General features: G+C 33.9%; 1 pseudogene; it reads left to right on the top strand.

Moving 5' to 3' along the window:
• Positions 1-3,590: 3,590 nt before the first annotated feature.
• On the top strand, positions 3,591-4,514 carry LOC145802735 (mitogen-activated protein kinase kinase kinase 20 pseudogene; annotated as a pseudogene).
• The last annotated feature ends 7,042 nt before the right edge of the window (positions 4,515-11,556 follow it).

Genomic DNA, 11,556 nt, shown 5'->3' with positions numbered 1-11,556 from the left:
ACTATTCAAACAACAATTCATTGTTAAGAAAAGTCATGGGAAAGTCTTTGCTTACACTTTGAAGGGTTGCGGAAGCAAAACCACTGTGTGAACCCATGGATTTGGGTAGAGTGAGTTTTGTGAGGAATGAATGAGTACCCAGAACTCTAATGGATAGTGGGGGTTCAAGGAAGTTTCGGTGGTTATATACATTGCTTATATATGAGATTTCAAAGTTCATTGAGAGAGAGAGAGAGAGAGAGAGAGAAATGAGTCTCTCTCTTCTCCTAAACGGTCAGACAAAATTCGCGGGAAGTTCAAAAGTTACGGTTATGTTAGTTGGCCCCGTGGCCATCAGGGCCCACCAAAAATATACAAAGGGTGGTCGTTGCTTTGTTAACTGGTGGTTCAAAAATAGGATAAATTACAAATCAGTATATTTTTAAAGATATAATTAGGTATTCCTCAAATATTAAATCAAAAATTAGTACAATATACCCCCTTTATCTTCTAAATGTTTTCAATATAACCTTTTATCTCCATTATGTTAACAAAATTGACAAAAAAGAAAGTACATGTAATATGAATGTCATATTTATGATATATTTTAAGAAAATATTTTTCGTCATAAATATGACATGTTCACATCACATACACTTTTTTTCGTCAATTTTGTTAATAGAATAGAGATATAAGAGTTAGATTGACAATTTTAAAAAAATGAACGGGGGCATGTACCAATTTTTAGTTTGAGAGGATAAGGTGAAAAAACGGTGATCGTTGAAGGTGGTAAAGTGTAATTTGTCCATATAATTATACGTTGGTGATAAATTTTATCAATATTAATAATTAAAGTTATAAATTTTTAATGAATGTATAATTATTTTTTTAAAAAAAAATACACTGAATTGCAATTGTCCTTAATATATAGATATAATTATTTTTTTTTAATGCCATAAATAGTTGCAAATTATGAGCTATGAGCTGAGTAATATTAATAAGCCCTTTAAAGCATAATTTAGGCTTTCTTCTGAAATTAGTTAAAAATTTAATTTAATTTATTAATTAATCAAAATTATAAACTTTTTAGATTAAGTGTAAGATTAGAATTAGAATATGACCTATAATTTAAAATGGTTCTATCTTAAATAATTTTTTTATACATTATATAATATAAGTAAAAACGTTGTGGCCTGTTTGAGGCTTGAAGTGCCAATCAATTTCTTTTAATTTTTCTGAATTTTATAATTTTCAAAATAGATATGTCATCTTACAATTGGTCTAAAATCTAATTTAGTTAAATTAAAATAATATTTAAATTCTACCAATGAATTCCATTAATATAACAATAGTTATGGAATTACAATCACTTACTACCATATTAGAATTAATAATTATAGAAATGACAAAGACTATTTTAGAAAATAAAACTTTGTTGGGTGTTTAATGTTAAAATTTTAAATAATGTTTTTCATAATTTTGATATTGAAAATCTTATTAATTGTGTTTTTATTGACTTTTTTTCGTTTTTTGTGAACTTTTTTTTTTAAAAAGATTTTACAAGTTACAGACAAACTCAACTAGATAAAGCCAAAAAAAAAAAAAAAAAATCTATTGCAGACACACAAAAAATGTCAAACAATTGGCTTTTAAACTTTTTTTTGGTGAATTTTTTTGATTTTTTTTTTTTTAACCTTTTAGATTAGACGAACCAAACAAAAATTATTATAAAAAGTTTAAAAAAAAAAGTGATTTTTTTAGCTAGATGCCACACAAATACTAAAGCCTATTTGATATTTTAGCCAAAAAATTACTGCAAAAAAATCAACTCTTCAACATACTTTTTTACATATCTTTTCATAAAAAGTGAAAAAATGTACTAAAAAGGCCAATTCTCAAAAAAAATAAAAAAAATAAAATAAGTTTTCATTCAAATTGTCACATTGAAATATTTTTTAAAACAAATAAAATTGTGTCAATGTGGCAATCATCTTCAATGGTAAAATAAATTTTATAAAAAATTACATTTTTTAAATTTTAGAAGAAAAAAATAATAATTAAGAACATTGATAAGTCATTAATTGATAATTGATATTGGAAAAAAACTCAACTTGATCACCAACTTCACTGGAATTAAATTGGAATGCGTTTTACATTTGCACATATGCCCTGCTATTATCACTGAATTCTTAATCACATTAATACAATCAATCTAAAATATATGTTCTGAAACAATTTTTTTTTTTTTTTTTCCACGTTTTGGTGTATGCACAGATTCATTGCGAGAGTTATGTATTATTATCAATAAAAATCAGAATATTTGGATTGTGATTCTTACTCAAACTCTAATTGAATTTAATTGGTGGTATTATATGCACCAATTAGTGTACACACTAGTGTACCAACTAATATTATGATATTATTATTGACCATATTTATTATGCAAGTTACAAATATCCAAAACCATACAAATGATGTCACATCATTTAGTATACAAACATTAATTGGTACATATAACATTATTCAAATTTAATTTGAATTGGTAAATTTTTCCCTTAGACCTATTTTGAAAAGTTGGTTTTTTAGTCAAAAAATTAAAAAATATTTCACAAAAAGTCGCTAAAAAGGTTAATTTTCAAAACAATCATTTGTCCTGACCAAATTTAAAATAGTCCTAAGGCCATAAACTTATACGAGCTTAAATTACTTAAGACGATAAAATTTTGCAAACTTCAATTACTTAAGTTGAGCCCACCCATTGCACCTCGAGAGGTTATAGAATAAAATAAATAGTGCTTTGAATTTTATGATCTAAAAATTCATACAATCTTAATAAATATCCTTATCATATATCTTAAAATTTAAAATAAAAATAATTTTATAATCTAAAAATTTATAAAAATATTAATATATATATAATCTTAATAAAATTTTATGAATTTAAATTACTTAAGTTGGGCCCACACATTGCATCTCGACAAGTTTATGATCTAAAAATTCATACAATGTTAATAAATATCCTTATAATATATCTTAAAATTTAAAAATAAAATTAATTTTATAATCTAAAAAATTATAAAAATATTAATATATATATATATTATTTTCATATATATTTAACCGTGCATAACACACTGGTTGAATGCTAGTAAATATATATAACTATTTATTTCATAGTATTGATATAAATATATAATTTTTTACATATTCAAATTTTTTAATAAGTATGCATAAAATATGTTCATATGTTCATATTTTTATAATAAAAAATACTTACAAATGAATCATATCTTATTTTAGGAAATTCGTAGGTTCACCCTAATCTATTAACATAGAAATCCAATCCAAACTAAATTAAAAGTCTATAATGTATTAACATAGAAATCCAATCCAAACTAAATTAAAAGTCTAGAGAGCTAATAGAATCCTCTAAGGATTCAACTCTTTAGAATCCTTATATATATAGATTATAGTAAACATTATCACTCATCAGCAAATTCTAGAGAGTGAAGTATGTTTCTTTGAGAGTGAAGTATGTTTCTTTGAGAGTGAAAGAGAGAGTTTTGCAGAGAGAGAGAGAGAGAGAGAGAGAGTTTTCTTGGAGTGTAATGATGTGGAGGAGAGGGAAAATACTGGGAAAGGGAGGTTCTGCAATGGTGTATCTGGCTGCAGTTGTTTCACCACCAAGAAGTAATGAACTACTACCTTCTCTCATGGCTGCCAAATCTGCCCCTGTCAACAACTCCCAATTGCTTTCCATCGAAAGAGAGTTGTTCAGTCAGTTTGAAGGATGTCCTCACATTCTTCGCTGTTTTGGGGACGACGTTACGATCGAAGACGGAGAGCAATGGTACAACATCTTGTTGGAGTATGCCGCTGGTGGAAATTTGGCTGATCGCATTCAGAGTTATGGCAGAGGACTACCCGAGACAGAGGTCAGACAATACACAAATTCTGTACTTCTGGGTCTGAGTTACATTCACAACAAGGGTTATGTTCACTGTGATATCAAGCCTCATAATATACTGCTTGTGGATGAAAAGGATGACTTGTCAATCGATTTGAATGGAAAGACGAATATGGTCCAAGAAAGAACTGCAAAGATTGCTGACCTAGGGCTTGTAAAGAAGGCTGGAGAGAGGTTGACAGAAAAAGGAAGAAAGCTTGGAATCAGGGGCACTGCACTGTATATGGCCCCGGAGTCCATTCGCCATGAAGATTATGAACCAGAAGCAGACATATGGGCATTAGGGTGCACGATTTTAGAGCTATTGACTGGAAAAGAACCTTGGAAGTGCGACCGGAATACAGAAAGAGTAACTATCTTGTTTAAAATAGCAAGTACACAAGAAATACCTGAAATTCCGAGTGGGTTCTCAGAAGAGGCCGAAGATTTTCTGAAGAAGTGCTTGGTTAGGGATCCGAAGTCACGGTGGACTGCCGATATGCTCCTAGGCCATCCCTTTGTTTCGGCTGCAGATGGTGTCTTCACCGGGAGTATCAGAGAGGAAAGAAACATAGTTGTTCATCCATAAGCAGCATAAGGTATTCTTCATTCATCATTCTTGAGTACATTCAAGCTTCACGTCACATTCAGCATCAAATGGATAAGTACCTAATAGTTGCATGGCCACAAGACATTCAGATGATATTGTTTCTGAAGACTTCGGTGAATTTCACGCTTGTAAAGTACAGAAAAGATTAGTGGAAGATGCCAAAGAAGGGCTGTCTAAAGAAGTTTTTGACTGGATGCCTTCGGCCGGTAATGGGGTATCAAGAGGATTTCAAAGATAGCAAACTCCAACATTGTCATTGAGCTTTTCAATTAAGGTTTTAATGGAGCATGATTGTTGTTGCTTCAAGTCATCTATTGTGAGAATGTCTCAAACTCGACCGAGATAATCCTATGTACAGAGAGGTTGTAGTGAGAGGGAGGGCTCATTGTATTCTCCTCATTCATAGTGAAATTCCTCTGTTGTTTTTCACCCGTGGATGTAGGCTTATAGCCGAACCACGTAAATCATTGTGTGCTTGTGTGTTTGTTCTATTTTATATTTTCTCAATTATTGGTTTCATCATAAAATCACTAAGTAATATCTAATTGAAGCATGGGCTCTTAAACCAAAAAAAAAACCCTTAATCAAATCAACCAATTCCAATTTCACAGGTTTACTTCGGAAAATTAAATCATCCCTAACTCTCTGCAATGACCACAACACAGCAAAAAAATGGTTTTCTAATTAATTCTTTCCAAATTTGTGTAACTCGGTACAGCACACTCACTAATTATCCATACAGGAAGAAGTCTAGTATGTCCCTTTCTCACACATTCCAAAAATGGAACGATGCTTTCCTTGCAAGATGTCCTACAATACTATTTGTAATAACTAAATGATTTTAATAAAACCCAATGAAGAAATGGCAATTAATAAAAGATTTGAGTGTGAAATCAAACATAATGAAAGCCATGATTCAATCAAATAAGGAAAAGTGGGGAGAGAGAATAATTTTAAAAGATATCCATCAAAACATGCCCTCAAAACTTGTCTTGTCACCACAGATCAAATATAATAAAATGGAGTGAGTTTCCACCACCAATAGAAATTTAAAATGATCCATTGGAAATTATTAGCATTAGAATGGACAACTAGGTAGCATGAGGCCGGGTGAAATTTAAAAATAAAATATAAACATAAAACAGAATAAGTTGATACATTTCATCACTTTCAATGTTTTTAGACTTGCAAAGATAGTTATAATGATGATGACATCATCTCCATATTATTTGAATATCTAGTTTACAAAATTTGCTATTTTTATTTCATAATCTAGGAGTTAAAGAAACTAAAGCCTGTATATTGAAGCATCCACAGTATTTCATCGTTGTATATAAATTCCTCTATTTCTATGATTTCTACTATTGCTTGTTCACTCAAGCTATTTATCAAATCTCTCCTATACCAGTTATTCTCATAATTTAGTGCACTAGGATTAGAGTTATAGAGAAGCTTGTTTTAATGAAAGGGACAAACGTTTGCTAGGTCAATATCTTTGTCTCTGATAGTGTCTAATTCAATATTGAAAAGGCTATTTTTTCATTTCACTGCCCTTAAATGATTTGTTGGTAAGCTCAATCTACATGTTATCAAGCTATGAATATTTAATCCTTACTGGGGGTGGGGGGGGAGAAATTAGACTTCACATAACCTTCTATAGTTCTACTTCACTCCAATAGCATCCATTTACAGATGCACATGCAAGTTTAGATACTTCGACCTCTGCCATATACCACAACATATGTAAGAAAAAAGTAATATGAAATGAATGAGTGCGAAGCACAACAAATTTTCTAGTTTAACTTATATACATCATAAAGCTAGAAGGAGCTGGAGTATTTCTTTTCTCAATATTTTTCAAACCTAATTTTGTTGAGAGATTGGAACTCTAATCGAAGAAATAAATATAGGAATTTTTAGTGGTAGGTACCATATATAGGACTTAACCACTTGATCCTATTTATATTCATTTTAACCCTAAAAGTCCCAGATAATTTTATTTTTTTTGGTTGTATCCATGATGTGTTTGTATCCTAATTTTTTGAAAATCGCCGTGTCCCGTGCCCCGTGTCCATACCAATGTCCGTGAATGTGCTTCTTAGGACTTAACCAAATACTACAAGCAAGCTTTATCTGAGTGCTGAAACTGGGAGAATAAGAGAACCAAGTATACCAGTGAGAGCATAAACAATGGAACAAAATGGTAGAGCCTCAGGTTCCTCTGCTGACAATGTTATTGTTCCCAATCATTCTACTTTTTAATTGTAATTCTTTAAATTAGTGTCAAATTCAACTAAGCTTTAACACATGAATAGGATACTACAAAATCATTTCGGCACTGTGTTAAACGTCTAGAAGATATAGCTTCAAAACTTTTGAGGGTAGTACATATTAACTTGAAGAACTAGAATAAGATGATCACATAATGACAAGTGAGATATAGAGACAAATTTGCAAAGACAATTGAAAATTACACAAGAAGTTTCATTACCCACTCCAAGATAATTAAACACCAAAATGCACCCTATAATGAAGTATTTCCAAAGTTGACATACCACCGATGATCGAACACAGAACAATGGAAGCCATCTCCAGATCAACATGATTGCAGGCACAAACAAGTACATCAAAGAGAGCACTTGGAAATTTAATGGCAGCTCTTTCAATTACATATCCAATTGACAGTACAACGCCAAGCGAGACAGTCACATATGCATTAGATCAAACACCTTGTATACACACAGAACAGAACCCAATAAAACAAACTATTCAAACAACAATTCATTGTTAAGAAAAGTCATGGGGAAGTCTTTGCTCGCACTTTGGAGGGTTGTGGATGCAAAACCACTGTGTGAACCCATGGATTTGGGCTGCATTATCCGAAAAGAGTGAGTTTATTGGGAATGAATGAGGACCCAGAACTCTAATGGGTAGTGGGGGTTGGAAGAAGTTTCAGTGGCTATATATGAGATTTGAATGGTGGATCGAGAGAGAGAGAGAACTCCGGGGAATCGCGGAGGCGCTGGCTATATAGACATGCCATTGGTTCCAAAGAAGATGACACTCACTCTCTCTCTCTCTCTCTCTCTCTCTCTCTGGCCTCAATGTTGAGACCAAATTCGCGGGAAATTCGAAAGTTGCGGTTATATTAGTTCCCCTTCCGGCGGTGGGTACACCAAAATTTATTACTTAAAAAAAATAAAATTCTCACTATCCTAAAAAAAAAATATATGAATTAGTGTATCAATATTAATTATGACATTATTATTACCCCACTCATTATACAAATTACAAATAAAAAAAACTTCTTAAATTATGTTATAGTTATGACATTATTATTGACCTCACTCATTATACAAATTACAAATATCAAAAACCTCTTAAATTATATCACATCATCAATTAGTACACTAGTTAATACCCTAATCTGTGCATATAGCATTATTCAAAAAAAAAAATCTTATATATTTATTTTATTAATTAATCTTGAAAAATTTTCAAAGGAGATGCACCAATAAATCCCAAATCATTATCTTGTGTTCCATTTGGTCCTATCTTTTATTTTATAATCCAATAAGTCCTAATATAGTGTTAATGACAAAATAACCCGTGTTGTACTCTGTTTGGCACGGTGTTTTTAGGGTAAATGTGGAATACCCCAATTTTGAATTGACTAATATGCCCAAAACCCTTACTGTGTTGATGTTTCTTTTCCCTCCAAGAAGATAGAAATCGAAGAGCCATGTATGGAAATTTAACAGTACGCCGAATGGCGTAATGTTGGGTAGGGCATATCAACATTTGTAATTGGCAACGTTGCATTCCTCTGGATTGAGACAGTAACGTACAAATTTGTGGTTTACCCAAAAACCCAGCAGATACGCAATCTTTTCCCCGTTGATACGTCGACACCGGTGGCTTGGGTGATTGGGTCGCTGTTGTGTTTTCATGCGGTGACTCAAAATCCTTCATACTCCGGTGGAAGTGGCTATGTTTCACGATAATGGCTCCAGGTATCTTAATTCCGCTTGTGTTGGTCCGATTATTTTTTGCCAAAAGGTTGATGTGTGTGATACCGTATGGACTAACATTATTGTGTAATTGATATTGCGTTGCTGAGAATGAGGATTTTTTGGCATATGGATGGTTGTTGCATATGTTAGTTTGTTAAGGTTAGTCTGGTAAATGTAAGTGTAATGGTAATGACATGTTGTGATTGAGGATGTCCTGCCATTTTGGTTTTGCTATTTTTGTTTGTGGTTCATATTGTCCTGGCGTTTGGTGTTTGTGTTTTTGGTTACATTGAATGCATGTAGTAATAGTGTTCATGTAAATGTGTGACTGGTGTACTCACATATTTGAGATGGAGGTCAGTTTGTATAGGGTTTTTATTTTGGTGTGGTCAAGGATTACGTCAGCGAATGGTAGTTGTTGTTTACTAGAGCTGGCGTAGTTAGGTTTTGCGTGGGGCAAGAGTTTGGTTTGGCTGAATGTATGACAAATGGGGCAACCAATTAATGTCAGACTGATGACCAGTTCAAATCCGAAAATGTCAGTCGCATGTGTAAGGTTTTTTGATTGAAGGACGTAATTTCTTAGCGTTAGTGTAATGTTGGTTGGTGTGGAAGGAATCGATGTTTATGGTACTTTGTTTTTTTTTCCTTTACATACTTTAAAATAGATAATTTAGTGTGTTGGAAAGTGAAAATGTCGTGTTTTGTATGGTATTGCATGTAATGGGACAACGTGGTGTGTTATGGATTGGAAGGTGTATACTATGTTGGTGTGACAGGTTAATGGGGTGTTCATATTTTACGTATGTATACCGATATGGTGCAATTTCAGTATGAATGAATATGGTGTTGCTCGTGGTGATGGAATGTGTGGTGTTGTTGTTTGGTCGGGTTTGGTTTCCCCGGTATGGTGTAATAATGTTATGCATGATGTTTTGTGTGTGTTGTTGTTGGTTTTAGTGTTTCCCTGACAGTTTTCGTGTAACCCATGTTTCAGGTAGCAGTGGCAATCAGAATGGAAAACAGATTATTGGCAGAAGGTCACCAGAAACGTTGACCAGGTTGGCCACGAAAAGACAATCCAGACTTCCATTTAAGAAACAAAAAGGGGCCAATGTCACTACTATGAAAGCTGATGTTGATCCGGCGAGGTTAATGTACTGATCCAACATATCAGGAGTGATTAACACAGTGCTTGAATTGGAATTACGTGACGGGCATATTAAACAGCTTCAAAAAACCCCATTTTGGGTGATGATTGATGCTATTCGTGTCAACGAGCTTCATTCGAAATCGTTCAAGAAATGTGATGCCACGGTATGTCGCATTATACAAACGTACAACCCCGACGATGAAAAGTTCCACATTGGTGGAGCTAAACTACCATTGCGGAACAACGATATCAGGTTGATATTTGGGGTACAATGTGGGAAAGAAAAGTTGGATTTGTTACACGATGGTAAAGGGCCTTCCGATTTCATCCAAAGACGTTGCGCAAATGTTAGCTGGATATCTTCGAAAGTTATAAAGGACTTGCTGAGCGAAGAAATCTGTGGTCGTACAGTACATGATGAAGAAGACGTGGCGAAACTGGTGTGTCTTTACATTTGTGCGAAGTTATTTTTCGCAACCACAGGCGAGCATATAGGGTGGGTATTTGTTCGGGTGATCGACAAACTTGATACGTTAAAACAGTACGACTGGACTGCAACAATTCGGAACACGCTGATTGTTTCTCTAAACGAGATGCACAACAAGCCGGAGAGGGTGACTGGTTATGTTGTCACGACCCCAAACCGCCCCTAGTAGTTTGGTGCCGTGATGGCCAGTAATCCGTAATTACCGAAGGCCAACTTTTCAAAACTTAACACAATCAGAGTATGGATATAGGGGGCTCACAAATGCGGAAGCAATAAACAAATACAAGTGGTCCATAAGAGCTGTGCGTAGATCAAAGCAATGCCAAACATTCCAATTAACTTTACAACTTAAATACAACAAGGTAAAAATACATGTTACATCTTGATCAAAAGGCTTCTCGAGCCGACATATACAAAATACAGCTAATACAAGTCAAGAAGCATGATTTTCAAGATTTGCCGACATGCAAAGCAGGGCATCGCCGACGTAAATACAAAAGTAAAGCCGACATAAGCACGAATCCAAAACAAGCATCCAAAACGATCTAGGCGTCGCCGCCGTCCTGCTCATCACCTACATATATATAGAGGGGTGAGTACAAAACTCAGTGAATGGTACTAATAATAAAGGTTTGCATGAATATAGCAGAGGTCTTTCAAAATAAACTCATCAACTGTAACAAGACGAGGGATGAACCGTATTCATCAATCAAATATTACAAGTATCCAAAGATGTTTACTGACAAAGGCAAAACAAGGAATGAACCGTATTCATCATTCAAGTATCATAACATCGGCGAAGCAAGGGATGAACCGTATTCATCATTCAAGTATCATAACATCGGCGAAGCAAGGGATGAACCGTATTCATCATTCAAGTATCATAAGGCTGTACGATCCGTAATCGTTTGGTCAAAAGTATTGCGAAAGTTTAGAGTCCTCCAATACAAGGGACTTGTGCACTTGGTACCGCGAAAGTTTAGAGTCCTCCAGTACAAGGGACTTGTGTTACTTAGGCCCGTAGCCCGATTTAACAAGGACCGTATCCTTTTACACATAGTACTGCGAAAGTTTAGAGTCCTCCAGCACAAGGGACTTTCCGAGGATAACAATCAAACAGGGCCATTTATTCATGCTTAGCAAATACCACGTCAAAACAAACAAAACAAGATTTATCAAAAGCAAGTATAACATAGCTTTATTAGAAATACCACTCACCTAGTTCTTCAGGTGTAGACTCAAAGCAAATATCAAGGACCTACAATCACATGGCAAGTCACATTCTCAAAGCAAGCTCTACATACATGCAAATGATCTCGGCATTCTTGCCAGATCCAAGTCAAAGACAAAGCAAAACAAGCTGGGAGC

This window comes from Camellia sinensis, chromosome 11, assembly GCF_055761805.1.
Source record: "Camellia sinensis isolate YWXY chromosome 11, ASM5576180v1, whole genome shotgun sequence".
NCBI lineage: Eukaryota > Viridiplantae > Streptophyta > Magnoliopsida > Ericales > Theaceae > Camellia > Camellia sinensis.
Note: the sequence above shows the minus strand (reverse complement) of the source record. Positions and strands in the feature narration are given on the sequence as shown.